Here is a 20399-nt window from a genome sequence, read left to right as displayed (position 1 = left end):
AGATACTACAAGATGTAATTCAGTCTCGAGTGGGAGAGGGTTATTTAGTGTTTCTAACCACAAGCACAGCACCAGATCCTTGCATTTACTCTCTCAGTGTTGCAATGGTGATGATTCCCATTGTAAATCTATTTTCAATAGCATGGATGGCAGGAAAAAAATGCTTTGTTAATAAAACAAGACTTGAAGCTGAAGCATTTGAAAAACACTGAATAGTGACAGGCTTGTTCTGAAAAGGATGAAAACAGACAACTATGAAAGAGATGGTGCAGTCTACAGAAGTGAAATGGAAGGAAGGAAGCACATGGTAATGGAAAATGGAACAAGCACGATGGGCAAAGCAAACCAATGCTTTAAGGACCACAAGAACTTTTTTTGCTTTTCTTTCCTGAAAATTCACTCAGGCCAGATCAGGGCATCACGAATAATCATATTTATGGTGTGACATAATGTAATCCTGAAAATGCTGAGCATACATCTTAGCAGAAATATGTGTGTGCCCCATATCAGGTGTGGCCTTCAGCCCTTGAGTGTGGGGGCAGAACAGGAGCAATCCCTTAAGTCAAGTGCTGTGGAATTGGCAGCCAAGTTACAGAGACAACAGTGCCAGTCCCAAAACAAGCCACAAGGACAGGTGACAAAAAAATTAGACATCATAGGAATGATTCTCTCTAGTAAAAGAAGACCAAAGATCTGGCAGAAAAAGTATTATAGGTAAAGCTGCCAGCAGAATGTGCAGCTAAGCTTGTCTACCACTTTCCAGTATAAGACCTTGTTTTCACTCACATAATGTTGCCAATTTTTAGCTGTTCAGGATGATCTTTTCAATCCTGAGTCTGCCTCAAGCTGAATTTTTTGGAAACTTGCAGCAGAAATACTTTTGCTGCTTCTAAGATCAGCATTAAGAGAAAACACATTGTTCCACAACATTTTAAGATTTCAGTCCAATATCTATTTGAGAGGTGGGATGGGAAGTTTTACTGAGTAGGAGAGGAATAAGGAGGAAAAAAACAGGTAAGTTCCTTTTGTTGTCCCTGACCAAAAGGATCCACCCGAACTTGGCTGAGTTAGAAGCTGCTGAAAATTGTTGAGGTTTTTCTCGCGCGTGCTCAGTACAGATGGAGGAGTTGGCAGCTGAATTTTGCAAAGCCTCCATGGCAGCACTGGGCTGCTAGACTGGATTGGATCTGTAGTCAGTCAAGTCTGACCAATATCTAGTCTACCCTGACAGTAGGCTGCACTGCTTTAGAGGAAAGGATAAGAAACTCTTGAGTCAGCAGATAGAGATGGGATCTATTCCTCCTTTAAGGTCTCATCCTAGTTAATAGTAGCTTATAAAAAATATAATCATAATGACTGTCAGCAGTTCAGTTTTAAATTGTGTCTTTTAGAAGTCTATAATTCAACCATAAAAATTCCTTCGAGGCTGAAATCTAGCTTATACTCTTAATTCAGAAGTCAAAGTTCTCTACAGATTTTTTTTGGTAGTCTGTTTTGAAGTGATAGAAAAAATAGTCACGTACAAATTCTGGACATTTCTTTCACAACACACTTCATCATTCAGTTATGATAAGCATGATAAGTTCTAAACCACTTGTTTCTAATGCTGGTCAGGCCCTAGAAGGATCAAGAATAATTAAAATCTTAACCATTAACAGTAGATATTCAAATGTGAACAAGGTTCTCTGACCTTGGGATATTAAGAGCATTATGATATTAGGAGCTTATGTGATGTAATACCAAAACCTGCTATTCTAGTTTACCATATAAATATTTATATAGTTTATTAAATGCACATATTGAAAAGCAAGGGAGAATCATCTGTCTTCTCAGAAAACTCATCACGAAGACAGTCACTTAGATGTTCTCCTGTTTGAAATATAAGTAGAATGGCATAACCTGGGTGTATCCAGGAGGTACAAGCAAGAGGTCCTCAGAGTGGGCAAAGCAGAGGCAATACCTTTCTTCGAAGACCACAGCAGCTCTCATTACTACCAAGCTTCTCTTTGTACTGCAGAAGATAGAGGAGCTCTTCCCATCCCTGGAATGCTTTCAAAGATACCGTGCTTCACCCTGAGGTTAGCGCGATTTTTGAGCAGATAAAAGCCTATTACATGAAAAGGCAGATCCCACCCTCTTTTATTTTTTTATTTTTTTTTTAACTTGTTAAGAAAAGAAAATGCTTATTCTGTCTGCAGTTCCACTGATTTCAGTGGGAGTCTTCGTGGAATAAGGTGCTGCTTCACATAAGAAGCAGAGGCAAGACTTCAGCTAACTTGCTGCTTCCAGTTACTCACTTTATCCTTTCATATTTCCTTGTCCAAATGTCCATCTTGGTGAAGAACATGCTATTATTTCAGCTCATTATTTCCACTACATTTTAGAGAGCTGGAATAATTTATATTTTTAGGCACAAAAAAACTGTCTTCCACTGTTTTTGACAATTGAAGGATGGAGGGAAGCAGAGGAAAGCTCTATTTACTAAACACCACATGTAGATTACCACTGATAGTTTTTCTAAGGAAATTTATGACCTGTGTGGAGTAAATAAACTCCCTTTTTGGTGAAGAATCTGCAGCCAATCATTCATGCTTGCTTAGAGACGTTACTGTTCAAGTTGCTTTTATGTGGAAGCCTACAGTAAAGGGTGATGTTTTGTCTAAAATAGACAGTTGGCAGCTAAAAAAGAAAAAAACCCAAACTATTTCTAACATTACTTATCATGAGATTCTTGCTAGATTATGGAACATTTACTCTGGTTCAGGAAAGAAAGAAAAGATAATGACAGGACAATTATAATTCTTGTAACTAATATGTTATCTTCATGCATGCACTTGCATGCCTAGCTCCATTTACTGGCAAGTTATGGCATTTTACATATCTGAAATAAACAGAGAGCTCTCAGTGTGTTCAGAATGTTTAGCAAGTCTGAAAGCTGTTTTCTCTGTAGCTCGGGATAAATGAGAATGGGACAGGCACTTTGCTTTTCCTGGTTGCCCACCCTGTATTCACATCATCATGTTCCTTCCACGTTCCCCTTCCTCTACCCATTTTATGTTCTGTGTCCAATAGAGACATAACTATTTCAGGCAATCATGAAAACTAAGTGAGAAGAAGTTATACCATGTAAGAAGTAAGAAGAAGGTTTACAGAAATGTTTACAGAAATATGTGTTTCTCATGTACAAGTAACTCAGTGGCTTTCAGCTCTACCCCTCTTGATTTACATTGTTGTGAAAGGGGAACTGGGCTATTATTAATTCAACCTGATTTTATAGATGCACACAAAGTGTTTGCTTATTTTCTTCTATTGTATATGAAATTATCAATACAAACTTCATTAATTCCACATTCCACAACAAAAGTATTCTGAATTTAAAATGAGTAAGTGCCTTTCAGAGTGATGATCCCTTGTCCTTAACTCACCCCACTTCACATGCACTTCAGCATGTGGGACCTGTAATGTTGCTGGAGCTTTGCCGTCTCTAGAAGAATGACCTGTTTTTGATGAAGGGTGTCAAAAATAGTTCTCCACCCTCTGATCCACTCAAGTACTAGTAGAAGTAGCTGCCTCACTGGTGTGGACAAGGTCAGGTAAGTTCATTGTTTCTCATAGCCCTGTTGAGGGCTCAAGGGACAACTTGCCTGCATGGGATTTGCCTCGGAGTGTACAGAAGAATTTGTTACAACAGGTGTTGAACTCACTGACTTTGTCCACAGTGAATGAGCAGTTGTTTTCAACCCTGCTCCAAGATGTTTGGAGAGTGGGCGGGCTTTTTGACATCAGTTGTCAAAAACACGTTGTTTCTCTGGGTAGGTACATGCCTACCAAAATATCCATGCTCTGGAAGGCCCGAATCAGTAAACCTGAGATGGGGCAAAGTCCCCTCTGACAGCATGGCCTGCGAATTTCTGTGCTGATGTACACCTGCAGGATGTCAGATGATGAGCAGGACTTCTAATGTACAGTCCCTTATCATCCACATCAGTACAGAATTGAAGGCCACAAGCCAATTTCCAAAGATTATGCTAATTTAGAGAACAGTTAGTGGAAGAAAATACCCATGCTATAAGTGATCAGAGCTCTCAGCATGTGAGGCTGGTGACATAATAAATAGTGCTGAATCCTGCAAGCCCTTCACACACTATGCGCTCTTCTGAGCCCATGTGAAAAAACATAAGAAACTATTTTGCCAAACTAGACTGGGTTGGGTATCTCTATTTCTTAAGATGTTCATTAATAATTGACCAACTCTATGGAAGCATCATAACAGAAGTGGATTGTACGAGAGGTTTTCTTTTTCTTTGGTATTTATTTTTGCAATTACGCAAAGAATAATCTGGCATATGAGGAAGGAAACTGAAGCAGAAGTTATTTTTCAAGTGGATAGAAGAAGATGCTATTTTGTACAGAACAACTTCTAGCTGACCTTTGCAATAAATGCCATAAAATACTATTTCGGCCACAAATGGAGCAACATTTTTAGAAGGATTAATGTTTAATCTGTCTGTCTGTCTGTCTATCTGTGCAGGACATTAAAAAGACTGGAGGAAGCTAGCAGTCCACTTTTACTTATAATTGCATCTGTAAAACTTTAAAACTACAAGATCTTTCTCTGTTGTGCTGGATGCCATTAGCATTAGCATATTACCACAGAAAAGGAATCAAAGGTAAACAGTGAACTTCATAAGAAATCTTCCAAAAGCCTTCCATCCCTCAAAAACTTTAATTCCCAACAAGACCCCACTGTTACAAAACCCACTAAAATATATGAACTGTTCAGTAAGCTCACAGAGTTGATAACAGTCTGAGTATTTTTTGATAATCATAAAATACAGAGCTATATTAGATTGGAGAGGGCAATTCTTTAAGAATTTTGAAACCCTGGACAAATTTCAGAAGGCTCAATCACTACACTTATACTTGCAGGACTTTTTGTCTTTGTTTTGAGTTGACATTTTCTTTGGTCATTGTCACTTTATTTTTTTGGCATTGTCTTTTTCTTTTTTGGCATTGGTACAGGTTTCTATCACACTGCATGTCCTGTCACACAATATTGCATGAGTGCCATGCAGTCATTCCACGTCTTTCCTGACCCTGGATGTTAGATGAATGTAAGCCTAAAAAAGAAAAGAAGAAAAAAAGAAAAAGACACCCAAAAATCTAAATATTTTACAAATACTTTTAAAAGGAGGGATAAAAGAGGTAGCAAGCATAGGGAAAGAATCTGTCCTGATTCAAGAGCTGTTTGACACTCTGTAGACATTTCCCAGTAAAAATGCTTTAGCTGATCCCAGCTACAATATTGGCTCCTTTGAAAGGTTTACTGGGTATATCCTTTGGCTGATCTGAACACACTGCCTATAGTTTAAAATCAACATCCTGACTTTTTCATAATTTAAAAACCATAACTAAATCACTACTGTAAGTGTATTTTAAAATGGCTCTGTGTTTTTCATCATGATACTAAGTTGAAACTGGCTGAATGGAAGTGGGAGAAAAGTTGCAAAGAAATAAAAAAGTATCCTGCTCTGCTTCTCAGCTACAGGAATGACCAAAGCTGCCAGAGAAGCACCTTATACAAAAGGAAGACTGTAAGAAGAGTTAAGGATATTCTTAGGACCACTGCTGAAAGCAGTATTTCTTATTCAAAAGAAAGATGGAAATATGTAATTGTATCCTTCCTTTAAATCCAGGTCTTGCTGCTTTCCTGTGTGTTACAGATCACATGTTATTTTACATTGGAAGCTTGGTGCTAAAATCTAAAACCTAAGGGCCAAGTTCTGCCCTTAGATACACATGCACCAGTCCAATGAGCTCAAAGAGAGCTGTGTTCATATGTTTAGCAATGGAATTTGGCCCTAAATATTTAAATATTTATTCAGAAGGAGAAAAAAAAAAAAAAAAAAAGCTTCTCTGATATATTTGTATCTCATATCTAATGTACACAGATTATCACCACTGGGCACCCACCCTGAGAAATAAGTGTTAGAGGACCATAAATTGAGCATTCTACCTGCTCTACATGGTCAAATAACAAGAATTTGTTTCAGAACATTAAGGAAATTAAATCTTTAGCAACCTGTGGCTGATGTTATTTATTTTGCAGTCCAGTAGTAATTTGATGGAAATTGCTGGCGCTGTTCCTACATCTCAAAAAATTACTGTTTTGAATGGACTGATTCTGGAATCTTTCATTATATGAATATGCAATCCAGAAAGAACTACTGCCGTCTGCCTGTATTTTTTTCTGCAGAAGAAAGCTCAATGTTCTGGCTAATTCTCACTTACCTTCCAAAGGCTTATGACTGGAGTCCTCAATAATCTAACCATGTCATTTGGAAATGGTTAACCTGAGGATGCCACCTGCTCTCCTTGGCAAATGACCCAGATCTGTTTTTGCTAAGGATACAAAGGATTCAGAAACCTGCAGATTTTCCTCAATCAACATATTGATATATGGTATATACAATTGGTATATCTAATTGGTATATCTAATGTAAGTGAAATTGGTATATCCAATGTAAATGAAAAGTAACTATATATAACCAAGCTATTTTCCTTGGACAAATCACAGAGGAGAGCTGAGTTCCAGGTTCAGACACCTAAATTTGTTGACTAAAAGTAACTGTTTATGCTAGGAATTCAAGCTACCATGATACTCAATAGCGACTTAAGGCTCAATTCACTTGCCTAGAATTAAGCTTCCAATGCCATTACATCTGCCTTGGGCTACCTGAAAAATTGCCATGGAGCTGGCACATCTGAGTCAGGATCTGTGTGAGGTGTTTTGGAAAGGCAGGTGGCGGGAGACAGCATAGCCCAGAGGACTTGATATGGGATTACTGAGCTCAGCCCTCACAAATGCAGTCAGTGGCTTCTACAGAGCAAGTTTAATGGCCACAGATGAAGGCCTGCTTTTGGAGGAACTGGTTTCTTGCCTACACTGACCATGGGGACTGGGTTTCCATTGAAACCTACTCCTGGTATCATAGTTGCCAGAATACACCCTGATTTTGGGGTAATCAGTATGCTTCCGGTTCCATCAGGCTTAAGGTACCTCGGTTGTACATTTTGTGCAGTGGTTTCAGTGAAATGCCAGCAGGCAGGACAGAGTGATGGGCAGCTATGATTACAGGGCTCATGAGTGCCTCTTGATGTTGTGTTTCAGGGAGCTCCTTGAGATCTATTTGAACATTTAGCCAACACTGCTCCTTAGATAGAGCGGTCTCTGGCTATTAAGTGTCAGCTCTTTACATTGCTTGGGAGAATTGGCACTTGGTCTGCTGTTTACTGCTCATTTTTAGGTGACAAGGATATCCAGCGTACTGCTGGAGTGCTCTTTTCAAAGCTGCATGTTTTTTTGGGGCACACAGTTCAGTTAATTTCATAAGGAAGACTCTGCACCAAAGCTCACTTTATGCTTTTAGAGTCTTTTCTGGAGCTCTCTAACCACAGAGGTTGCGCTTGAATATCTCTGACTATAAAGGTGCAATGCATGATGTTGCCAAAATTCTGTGACACCTGTGGGAAGAACAAAAGCATGTGTGGACTTGTTAAACTCATTAATAATCATGACCAGTTGGGCCCTCTACCCAGATCTTGCCTCAGTAGTAACAAGGTGAGTTAAAAGTGATACAGGAGCAAGACATTCTTTGCTGCTACAAATCGTGCTTTTGGTTTGCTCTGGTGGTTATCTTGGTTGATATCAAACCTCAAGCATTACCTGAGATAACATATACAACTATTAGCCTATGCTTCCTTGATTATGTGTGGCAACTCCCAGCCTAATTTGTGGAAGCCATGGTTTTGAAAAGGGCACAGAAAACAAGCACTATTTAAGGCACAGTCTCAGTTAAGGCAGCTCATTGGACAGGCTGGAGAAGTCCGTGGCTGGGAAAAGGACTCCCCAGAGTAGTTTTTTTCTTCAACTAAATTGATTCAGATCAGTCAGGAACAAAACTCTACTTTTATCTTGTTTTATGTTTAATTCATATGCTGCTTACTTAAGGGTGTGCCTATGGGGTTGGCTTCTGAGAGAAGTGCTAATACATGTGCAAAATGGCTACTACATATTGAAGGTCTCGATCACAACTGGAGTACACAAAACAAAGCTCTGTCCTCAAGATCCCGGTGCTACCTAATTCTGTCTCTCCAGGTCTTTAATTTCCAGCCATTGGAATTGCCTCAAATCCATTTTGGCACAGAATACATAATTATTTTCATATTGTGCTAGTCTACTCTCCTGCTTTCATCCCTATGAGCCAGGAGTGAATAAGAGTTGGCAACTTTATACTCGACTATTATATTGCAGAGTACACTTTAATCAGCACCCTAATAAATAGCACGCCCAATTAATTGGGATATTTGCCAGCAAACCAATTCCATTCCCTGCGCTTCAGTGGCTGTAAATGATGGATAAATAGCATTCTTGATGTTGTCTGTGAGCATATTTGTTGTAATTAACAGGTATGAGTTGGTGTTTGCTGGCATGTGTTTCCTCAGTAGCTTGCTCCCTTTTTAGTAGGCTCCCAGTTCCCATGCAGTTACTGAAAATAAATAAAGAACAGATTTCCCTTCCAGTATTTGCTTAAATCAAGGTAGTCCTTTTGTATTAAAAAAAAAGAAGTAATCTATACAATACATTGCCACATGGTTTTGACAATAAAAGGTAGTAATATAATTAGCATATTTCTGTTTTAATTAGTATGGTAAAGAGGTCCTTGCCACACCATGGAATAATTTACAATAAAGGAGAGATTTCTGCTGCAGCTCTCTAATGTTATTTTTTTTGACCAGGGGTTGCACAGTGGTTGACTTTAAAGCTGTATTTCCTTGAGGGACATCCACAGAAATACCATCTATTTTCATAAACTGGTATGTGCTATGATTTACTGTAGACATGTGATAGTTTCTCTTATTTGGACATCCTTTGCCAAAAAAGTAAATAAAAATGAACATGGTAAACTTTTCTAATCCCTGCATTCCTCACAGATTGCTTTAGTGGTGACTGAAAAAAATATTGGAAGTAAATGAATATGAAAAGGGAAATGGTACTGGAGAAATCTCAACAAGGGATCTTAAAAACCAGGATGGCTATGGATCAGCAAAGGGTAGAAACATTTGTGTAATTAAAGGAGAACATAATTTGTGGGTTATCTGAAAAAAATTGTCCGGGTTGGCATTTACTTTGACTTGTTGGCAGGAAGAAAAGAAACCGCCCTGTACCACTGCGTAAGGTTCCTTATTAGTTGTGGCTTCTGCAGAGACTCCGTCTCCTCTTTGGAGCATGGAGGATTTCTTTCATTACATAATCTGGAATTTTTATTTTTTTTTAATAGATTGAATTTTTTTTCCTCCTATGTGTGCAAATTCTCTTTGCCCCAATGCTTCTATACTGAGGTTATTATGCTGAAGGAATGCAAGCGTCTAGAGTAACAATGGTTCATTTTCCTTTAATGACTTTGTCGACAGGATGGAGACATTTTTGTGGTGTGATGAATTCACTTGGTCTCCCGTTGTGTTTTCTCCACATGCTTTGGAAACTCTCTCTCTCTCTGAGAATTGTGGCCATCCACTCCAGCAAGAGCTTCATTACTTTATATTCATTGTATTTAAATGACACCCCAGTGGTACTGACCTCCTGGGATGATTGATGTAAATTATATGCTATGTAGGGGGAAAATAAAATCTTTTTCTGGCTTTTTATGTTCTGCAGAGAAATAAAAAGTGAAAACAAATGACAGAGAATATCAGGCCTATTCAAAGTGAAACTTTGTAAGCATTATGGTTTGAGCAGACTCCAGTTTGTAAAAATGCTGAGACAGTTCATAATGACCTCATGATCTGAAAGGTGACCTGAGAAGGGGGAAAATAATTTTGTATGTGCCCTTTTTCGGTTCTGTATAATACGTAACAAAAACCTGATCATGTTTTTTTTTTTTCCCACTTTGCAAGTATTGTAAGAATTCAGACTTGAGCAGGGAGCAGCCTCTGCACTTTTATCAGCTTGACAAAGGCACATTATTAGAAGGGACGCCTCAGTGCTCTTTCCTCCTGTCTTCTAGCAGATTTTCTCATATTGACTTTGGATTTTGTAGCCAGTAGGTATCTGTCTTGTTCAATTATTCTGCCAGGAGTTATCACCTATAGGAGTGGCAACAGGGGGAATGTTCTCTCATCAGCCCAGCTCATCATCGGGCAGGAACTTCAATCCCTCATGAACTGGTAACCTCTCACTGCAGGCAAAAGGGTTCTGCACAGCAACACAATTTGTCAGGAAATGTTTCTGTCAGTGCTTTTTCAGGCACCTCACCAAGTCACACTGCTTCTATCCAACTCCTGGAAGTTATGTAGCTCACACTGGATATGCTCAACCATATCATCCCAGTAATTCCCGTATTAAAATTACCATATGAGACTGGCATAGTAATTTCTCTATTTTTTCTATGTTCTTATATTATTCTGTCCTACCAATTCTGAGATATATAAAGATATGCATAGAAATGTCAGTAACACGCTGCCTCGCCTCCCTCAGTTTAATGTAAGCTTCTGACAAATCAAAGAATTTGGCTAAAAACTCGAGTCGCCTCAAGTTTTTCTGCAGTACTTTTCATAACCTGACAGAATGTTTTGATTCTTTTTTTCTCCAGGAAAATGCTTATTGATAATCCTGCTTTGGCTGGGGTTGCCCAGATATTTTAAAATATGTAACAGGAAGGAACTGTTCAGGCCATCCTTCTCACAGCAATGACTGAAGACTTTGCTGTGCAGGCAAGAATCAGCAGAGTGAGGCCTTTCATTCTCCAGGATAATATCTTGGTGTTTTGCCCTGTTGCTGTCAGTGCTCGGGCTGGTATCGGCTTTACTTCCATAATCGTAAGCAGCAGCAGAAGGGAGAGGGGCTGGCAGCACTCGGCAGCGAGCTGCAGAATCACCTCGTCTTTCTGAGGCTGATGTGGGAGGTGGGAACAGGGAGGAAGCAACAGAGGGGACTGACAGAGTGTTTATATGAAGTAGCAAGAAGGACAGGGAGTGAGTGGTAGCCAAAAAAGAGTAAGGGCAGCAGAAGTCAGCTAAGGGAAAAAGAAAATAAGATTATTTTCTACTAAACTGGAATTTAGATTGTCTCTAGAGTGTTAAGATCACTGCAGTGGTTGCCACAGCTTTCTTCTTCTTCCTTTTTTATCTGGCCCCCAAAGAATAAAATACTGATATTTACATAAAATTACAAAGTCTCTAAACTGTCAGTTTTTTAGAATTAATCCTAGTAAAATGATATGAATCCTGCTTGGTGTGTAGGCAGGAGTTTGAATTAAAAAGGGACTAAGGAGGGCAAAGTAAAAGAGCCTAACTTTTGAAGTTATATGCCCCACAAACGTTTCAGGAAAGTTAGATTTTTTCCAAAGCACTAATGGTCACTCCACTTACCTCTGTTGGTCCCATTTATTAGTTCCCCTTTATACCATTGCACACATCAGCCTGTCTCCCAAGAAACCTGCATGTGATGAGTGGAATGACCGAACTAAACTCATAGAAACTTACTATTAGGAGGTGTCCAAGGAAGAACTTGAAAGGAGGAAGGAAAAGTTAAAAGAAAGGAAAGGTTGCCTAGCCATGCCCTTCCCCATCAACCTGTTGAATTGGCAGGATATAGGAAGAGGAAAGCCACCACTGCCAGGAATCAAGAGAAAAACATGGGTATGTAACCACACCAATGCACTGAATCAGCACAGAAAAGAACAAAATATTTCAGCTGGAAGGGACCTACAACAATCATCCAGTCCAACTCCCTGACCATGTCAGGACTGATGCAAAATTAAAGCACGACCAACATTAAAGGATAATGATATTGTTCCAATGCCTCTTATACAGTGGAAGAAGTAGAGCATCACCCACCTCTCCATAAGCCTGTTCCAGTCTCTGACCACCCTCTCAGTAAAGGAATGCTTCCTAATGTCCAGTCTCAATTTCCCTAGCTCAGCTTTGAACTATTAGTGTCATGGCTGAAATAGCACAACTGGGTTTTGCTGTTGCACCATTGGTGTTTCCAAGGGTAAAGATGAACACAGGTTGCTGTTGTTCACACTGCTGTTTTTGAATGCCTGTACAAAGCTGTGGCTGCAGAGATGAGAGTGTGCTGGCACCTGTGCTGAGGCCAGACACCTGTGTATGCCCACACCTCCCTGCTGCAGGCACATCCAGCTGTCTGTCCCCAAAATCCCCAGGCTTTTGGGACTCATAGCAGCTCTGGAGCCCCTTCCTGCTGCTCTCCAGCAATGCCTGGCACTGAAGGGGAAGAAAAAGGTGGTCATGGCCCACCAGGCAGTACCTGCAACACCATCCCTGGAGGTGTTTAAGGGAAGACTGGACCGAGGGACACGGTCTGGCTCCCAAGGTGGTGATCTGTCATAGGTTGGATTTGACGATCTCACAGGTCGTTTCCAACCTAATTGACTGTGTTATTCACAGAATCACAGAATTGTTAATGCTGGAAGAGACCTTTGGAGACCATCCAGTCCAACCCCCCTGCCAAGGCAAGATCACCTGGAGCAGGCGACACACAAAGGCGACCAAGTGGGTTTGGAATGTCTCCAGAGAGGGACAATCCACAGAATCCCTGCGTAGCCTGCTCCAGTGCTCTGTCACCCTCAACGTAAAGAAGTTCTTCCTCATGTCTAGGTGGAACTTGTTGTGTTTCATTTTATGGCCACTTCTCCTCGTCCTGTCGCTGGGCACCACTGTAAAGAGCCCGGCACAATCCTCCTGGCACCCGCCTTTGCGCTATTAACACGTATGAACCGCCGGTGATCCTGCGAGCGGCGGCCCTGCGGCGGCGGGGGCGGGAGGAAGCGGCGGCAGTCCCGCCTCGCCCCGGCTCCTCCCCGCGCCCCGGGAGGCGCCGCCGCCCCCGCCTCCATCTGCGGGGCGGCCGCTGTGGCGGAACCGGCTCCTCCCCGGCGCGGGCGGCGCCATTTTACCCCCCCCCCCTCCCTCAGCGGCCGTGGCGGGCGGGGGGAACAGCGCAAAGCCGCCGCCGCCGCCGCTGCTTTTCCGCCCCCCTCGTTTGTCGCCTCGGTCCAGGCAGCGCGTGGAGGGGAAGGACCGAGGTTCAGTGCCTGCCCCTCGCTTTCCCCTCTCGGCTGTCCGCACACGGGGTGGGGGGACCGGGCACCACAAGCTGCTCCCACCTTCCTTCCATCCTTCCTCCCCTGCACATCTCAGCCTCCTCATCCATCCATCCATCCATCCATCCATCCATCCCCAGGGGTGAGCCTTTGAGTGAGTCACCAGAGAGGGCACGCAATTAGGGAGTGTGTTGCTATTAATTAACTTAGCGAGGCTGCTCGTTGTTGGGGCCTTCAGGAGCATTAACGGGGCGGTTCCTGCCCGCGGTACCTGTGGCGCGGGGGGTGCGGGGGCGCGGGGTTTTCTCGTGGCCTTCAGTGTTACATTGGACCCTGCCCTGTCCTGTTCGTTTTGTCTTGCAACTAATTTAGGAGGTGTTCCTACGACTCTTTTTTATTTTTCTAATAATTTTTTTTTTTTTTAAATTCTTTAAAATTACGTGACAGTGGCCGAGCTTTGGCCTGCAGTTCAGGGTACTGCTGGTTGTTAATTTCTTCGTGTCACTCTGATGTTGTGAAATGTGACTGGTTTGTAAATTTCTTCTGGAGGAAATGGATTTTACTTATTTTGCCCGAACAGGTGCGGTGATTTCCTAACTGGAACCCTGTGGTATTCCTTATTTGGAATCTGGTGCATTCGGCTGCTCGTTCTTGATGAGAAATTTTGGATACATACATTGATGCCCTAACTTAATAGTATTCCTGATATCCCAAAATGTTCTCACAAGGTCTGTCTATAGTGTTCCTTATAGAGGGTATTAGTCCTTACAGAAATTAGTGGTAAATGTTAAAAGCCTAGGACTGACGATCCAAAAGAAAGTTTCTCTGTATTAGCTGTAAGTTATTTTTCCACTTTAGAATATTTTTATACTTCCTGTGTACAGATCAACTGCTTCTAAGTTCCTAGAAATTACACAAATGGATGATTTGCAGTCGATGGCTTGAAAGCATATATACATGCAAAATATATATTACTGTGTTTGTGAAATGGGAGCAGGAATCTGGTGTTGCAGACAATGCAAATTTGCTGTATGGCATTAGTGTTAATGATTTATTGTGAGATGTTTGATTTCCTACAAGTGAATCTGTTTCAAGGTTTGCAGCAGTGTTGGTGTTTCACTAAAATTTTCTTTTGAAGTCTTTTCTGTAACTCCAACATCATTCTCTTGGTACAGGCCTCACTTTTCCTTTGGATTAAGGCAGCAGCGTTTACTTGGCAGGATGCAGGGCATCCACCCTCTCCCTTTTTGCATATCATTCTTTACTGTTGGCCAGATCCAAGTGGTATGGAAGGCAGTATCGGTCCTTTTGCTAACTTTGGTGGACTTTACACAGGCTCTTCCTATTTGCATGTTACTAATATTCAAATCACATTTTGTTTTATTTTGGTTCCTTTTTTATCCTGTGTATTGTTGCTGTGTAGATGGGAATGTTGATGGCAAAAGTAGATTTCTAACTGTAACAGGATAAAATTATGGTTTTGGAAAGCCTCATCTATCTCTGCTTGTGAAAGTTTGAAAAAGTTAGTTTTCAGTTAAAGAGCTTAGCTGTGATGATTCTGAAGAAAAGTTTGAGCTCTAACCAGAATATACTAAAACTGCAGGAGGAAAAGCTCAAAGTTGTGTTTCTGAGATGTAAACAAGAAATCCTTTAGTGGCATTTAACTTGTGTTTTTCAGATCTATGGATTTGAAGTCATTGCTTAAGATTTCACAGAACTCTGTGGCCTTTAGAGCCTCTGAGTGTCATAACCAGCTGAATTACTCTCCTGGGCTCAGTTCTGGTTAGTACAGAACGGAGCTGTTTGAGAGTTGATTGGTCAATTAGTAACTTGTCACAGCTTAGGCAAGCTGTAATTTAGCAAGCTACAAATGTTTTAAGAATTGCCTACATATAACAGTGTAGAGCAACAGTGAACATTGTTCATGTTGTTACTGCTGTTCTGCTGGGCTGCCCTGGAGCAGTGAGACCAGCTAGACGGTGTCTTTCCAGGTCATCACTCTAAGGGTGTTCTACGGCACGAGGCCAAACCAAGGCAGTGTAATTATACCGTAGAAAATAACTGAGTTAATGCTCTTGTTGCAATTGGAAATACCCAAATGTGTATTTGGCCTGTGTTCTCATGGAACCAGGCAGTGGTGACTCAGTTACAAGCTTATCTGGAGCTGATCAAAAAATCTGCCTGTCAAAGGTACTGAAAGTGGTATTGATTTGATCTGCAATCTGTGTTTCAGGTTCTTGGCATTTGTAGTGCTACGTGGAGTCGTTATTAATTTTAAGTAATCTTAGTAAGCGTTCTTTTGCAAGCTATCACAGGTGAAATTTCTATTTATAAATAATCTTTGGCTTTTCTCTACCCCTGTATTTTGCATATGTTTGAAGTATCATGTTTGATTACAATCAGACTTTCACAGAGTCAGCTGCAAAGTTTCTAGTTCACACAGGTCCTTGAGCCATCACAAAAGTAGCAGTAATGGAAGAAAGGGGCCAAGAGCTTGTCTGGAAGATGTGATTTCCAATAGACTTTTGTGGAAATGTAGGCCTTTTTACTTGAAATGCTATTCAAGCATATGATTTTTAAAAGCATTTAACAATGAAGAACTCGATAATTCTTCTGATTAGGCCGAGTACCAAGTTAACCTGGAGAAATGTGCATTCATTTTAGCAGGAACTTACTGGATATCATCTGGGACTGTGTGATCTCTGAAAAGGGCTGGGTGGGCCTGAATGTCACTGACATATTGTTCGACAAACTCCTAAAGAGCTATCTTTCATGCTTTGACCTTATATTAAAGCCATGGCTGTTTTTCCTGTAGCTTTACTTGATTTAGATGTTGCATAGATGAACAACAATGGAAGTAGACATTTTCTCCTCAAGAGAATTTATACTTGTGGTGGTAAGCACTGATTTCTGAAATGGGAACAGCTCCACAACAAGAATTGGATTTTTTTTTTTTTTTTTTATAATCTTAGCTATAGATTTGGCTGCTCATTCTTGATGAGGAATTTTAGATATGTGTGTTGATGCCATAACTTGATGGTATTCCTGATATGCCAGAATATTCAATTAAGGTCAGGGTGCAACTATGAACTAATATTATGAAATGATTTTAATTGTATTTCACATAGTGAATCAAACACAGCTCAGGGTGATATGAGAGAAGGGTTGATGTAATCAGTGTGATAGGTTGGGAAGATGCCATTTTGAAAGGAGATGAAGGCAGGTGAAGGTTTAGACAGAAAAGGAAAATACAGTTTAAAGTTAATGATGACTTGGTTATGCTTCACAGAAAACGTCTGTTAGTAAACCCTTAAATTTTAATTTACTTTAAATGGAGCTGGAGGCAGATGGGATCTCATGCTCGATAGAGGAGTTGCTTGCTGGCCAGTGAGCAGTAAAACGTACCTGACCTCCTCACATTAATACAGGAATGCTTTACTCGTCAGAAAAAGCAAAATACTGAGCAAGTCACAATGGGGGCCTGTTCATCCTTACATGCTGGAGTCAAGTGTTCAAGTCCTTGATGACTTGGAAGCTTTTTTTTTATCACCAGACCTGTGAACACACCTTGTATTTGCTTCACTGAAAATTGCAAGTGGTTCCCACGGGAAGGTCATGACCACTGAATTGCATCTCTGCACAATTATTAAAATAATTTGTATAGAAGGTTTGTAAAACCTGTGTATTAAGAAAAAGCAATTGCTAGTTGAAGTAAATTCAGGGTTTTAGGAGTCAGATTCTGGAATCTGTGAGAACTTGGCTGTTAGTTTCAGATTGTTTGGTCTTTACACTGTTTTCTTAAAGCATTTTTAGTAAGGAAGGAAAAAGTCATTTGTGCTTAATTTGCAGTGCTATTAACTGCCAATGTGGCACAAAGCTCTGCAAAGAAGTATGCACATTCAGTTCAGAGGGTGGTGGGTGTATGTATTGGATTCATTTTGTCTGCTTCCTTTTTAAAAACCAATGTATCACTTCTGGGGAAGGACACAGTTGTGATTAGACTGGAGTTGGAAACTCTGAGAAGTGTTTGTAAACACCTCCAGATGTCAAGACAGAGCTCTCAAGTAAAATTATTCTCTATATTTCCTAGTCTCAAATACAACAGTAACATCTGTGTATTAGTATTTTTTCAGTAGTCCAGACCCTTTTGTGGTCTGGTTCAGAAGAAGCTTAAAGTAACTGTCATGTCTAACATGGGGATGGACAAAGAGTAGCTTCAAATGTGAGGACATGCATTTGGAGTAAAACACAGCAGTTATTGCATACAATGGAGTCAGAAGGTTTTATCTTAGTCTGAGGTTGGTTTAGTGACTTTTCTTTCCTTGTTAAGTCAGTGAGAGTTGTGCTTGTTTACTGCTTTCATGCTAGGTCTTCAGTAAAAGTAATGCAGAAAGACTGAGATGTAGAAATGAACAGGAAGGATTATTTTATCTTCAGGGATGTTGAACAGTTCTAAAGATGAAATCATTAGGATGCATGTTTTTCTTTGGATGAAAATATGCCTACATGTATTAGAAAATTTGGTTTACCTGTTGTTGTCAGCCATGCATGTTTCTTCTCTGACTTCTACATGGGAATGAATGACTGAAATGCCTTTTAAATGGACAAGGGGAAATTATGTTCAGTTGTATTCCTTGTATTCGTGTGGGCTTTCCAAGCATGTTCACTTCTAAGAGATTGTCATGGTTAAAGATGAGATGCTTATTTGTCTGGGTGGTGAAAGCTGGGCTGTGCATTGACAGCTATAAGATGAATAATTCTTTCTGGTATTCAGTTTAAAATAAAACTACCCTAAGAATCCGGTCTATCAAGTAATAAATGGAAGCAGCAGCAGCAGATGTAATACGTTATCCTTAGAATGAATAGTGCATGCATTCTGCTTTGTGGTACTTTGTTAATTAATTAAAAATGAAAGAAAGCTGAGATTGCAGCCTGAGCTTTGAACAATATTCTTGTGTGCAGACCTGGTGCAGATGTGTCCCTGCCTGCTCACAGATTGCTTCTAATCCTGTATTTGGTCTGACTGTTCCCTGAAAGTTTGTGCCTTTATGCGCTTGGCTTTTTAAGATGATCTGCTTAGGGAATATGGAAGTTATTCATCCTATTTCCTGTAAGCAAGACCATTTTTTAATTGTCACTCAAAAAGCTGGTAGTTTTTGACCTGAACAGGTTAGAGGATAATAAAAATCCTAAATCACACATGCACTGTGCTTATCTGAGACCCTTTAGAGTGTTCTAATTCCAGCCTGCTTGAACATCTCAGGAGAACTTAGGGACTTCACACTTAGTGTTTTCATTTTCAGTTAATTTGTGCTACTGGGAGAGTGGGTGACAAGTAAAACAGTGTATGTACTCTTGCATTTGGTTATGGGGTATTGGGTTTTTTTTAAACTTATTTTTTATAGTTTTGAGCATACACTCAGCCAGTCTTGCATGTGTTCAGAAGGATTATGGTGTGTTTTTGTCTTTTAAAAGAAGTGCAGTAACAAAAATCTGTATTTTCTGTAGTTAATTAAGTTCTTACATCTTCAGTCCTATAAGACTGTTATCCTATACCCTCTTGTCAGCTGGTGAGGCCATGAAATACTCAGTGGTAACAGACTAGTTAATCTAATTACTCTGAAGTAGAGAGTGTGGAAACAAAAGCATTAATTTTAATTCTGTGTTAATTCATAGTTATATTGGCTTTTCTTTCCTTCCTGTTTTGTTTGAGCTTATATAAATGAAAATTTGTCAGTCTTTAAATTTTTGCATGGTTTCAGATTATATGCAAAATGTATTTATGAAAAGACTGATGTGATAACCATGTTAGATGTATGCTTGATGAATTAAATAATTGTAATGGTAACTCCTACTCTGTGTTATTCAGTGTAAAAATTTTTTCAGGGATACTGCTAGTTTTTTGTAATCCAGCAACTTCTTCAGCCTATAACAGAGACATCAGAGAAAATATCTGTAAATCCACATTTGTTTTATACTGACCCAGTGCAGACTTATTTTTTTTCTTGTTGTGAAGTGAAAACTGTGTTGCTATTAACTCTTGCTCTTCCTGGGTGAGTTTAGATCAGATTGTCTGTTAGAGGACTGTTCTGTAGTCACTGGATGCAACTTTCTCCTTGATTTTTGTGTGACGTTTCATCAATGGGGATTAGTGGTGTCTGAGTAGTATCTGAGATGCCTTGAATGAGTCTCTTTTGTTCAGCCTGGAGAAGGGGACACCTCACAGCACCTTCCAGTACCTAAAGGAGCTCCAAGAGAGCTGGAGAGGATGTGCAATGATGGGACAAGGGGGAATGGAGGGAGGTTAAGATTAGAAAAAGAGAAGTTTTTTGCTCTGAGGGTGGGTGAGGCACTGGAACAAAGGAGTGGTGTCAGCCTTATCCCTGGAAGTGTTCAAGGCCAGCTTGGATGGGGCCCTCAGCAACCTGGTCTGATGGAAGGTGTCCCTGCACATGGCAGGGGGTTGGAATGAGATGAGTTTTAAGATACTACAGAATGGTTTGGGTTAACAGGTATGATTTTATACATATATTATATGTAAATATAGTATTGGATATTGCCTAAATATATAAACCTAATATATAATATGATATATTAGGAGCAGTGGAATTCCAATTTTTATGTCTCCCAGCTGGATCTTGAATAAATACATGGGTTATACAGATCACTTATTGATTGTAGAAAATTCAGTGTAAGTTCATATTGCTTGGTAATTTCAGAGTGGATATGGATATGAAGGAGGGTTATGCAACAAGAAATCTACCTAGGTATTTTACTGTGGTGAGAGGGATGGGCCTAAACCTGATGAGAAATTACTTAAAATTTGTTTCCCTCAACTGATAACTTCTGTTCTGTGATTCACATGGAACAAGTGTTTTTTGTTATAACTCTTCAGTGTAAAAGACATAGAGATTACAGTAGATGCTTTTAAACATTTATATCAGTGATTATATACACTGTTGAATGTGTTTTTTACTATACATTTGATTGCAATGTTATACTTATGAGAAAAGAATTTATTAAAGCTGGACCTACTTGGATAGGAACTCAAAATTACCAGTCCAAATAGTGCTAATCAGAAGTTATCTTCTTGCTAGAGTTCATGATTAAAATGCAGCAGATTGAAATAATCTGTGACATAATCTGAACATCTGAATTCATTTTATAGAATATGGCAAACAGCTGCATTTCCGTTTGGAGCTAAAACAAATACAGTGTATCGACCCATTGAAGATCATTGCAGGCTTTTCAGTTCCATGATAGCTGTACTTA

General features: G+C 40.0%; 2 protein-coding genes across 18 annotated transcripts in view; one reads left to right on the top strand and one right to left on the bottom strand.

Moving 5' to 3' along the window:
* Positions 1–20399, bottom strand: part of RUNX2 (RUNX family transcription factor 2) — a 216193-nt gene that overhangs the window by 163612 nt on the left and 32182 nt on the right. The window lies entirely within an intron of this gene.
* The window catches only part of SUPT3H (SPT3 homolog, SAGA and STAGA complex component), a 253337-nt gene continuing 245797 nt past the window's right edge, over positions 12860–20399 (top strand). For 2 of the 15 annotated variants that reach the window (XM_086875609.1, XM_023924258.2), the window contains exon 1: positions 12872–13109. The gene's annotated coding sequence lies outside the window, so the exon portion shown is untranslated. Of the gene's footprint in view, positions 13282–20399 lie in introns of all 15 variants that reach the window. The other 13 variants (XM_086875617.1, XM_086875613.1, XM_086875608.1 and 10 more) reach the window with 12 other exon arrangements.

This window comes from Cyanistes caeruleus, chromosome 2, assembly GCF_971803275.1.
Source record: "Cyanistes caeruleus chromosome 2, bCyaCae1.hap1.1, whole genome shotgun sequence".
Taxonomy (NCBI): Eukaryota; Metazoa; Chordata; class Aves; order Passeriformes; family Paridae; genus Cyanistes; species Cyanistes caeruleus.
This window is presented reverse-complemented; position numbering and strand designations above follow the sequence as displayed.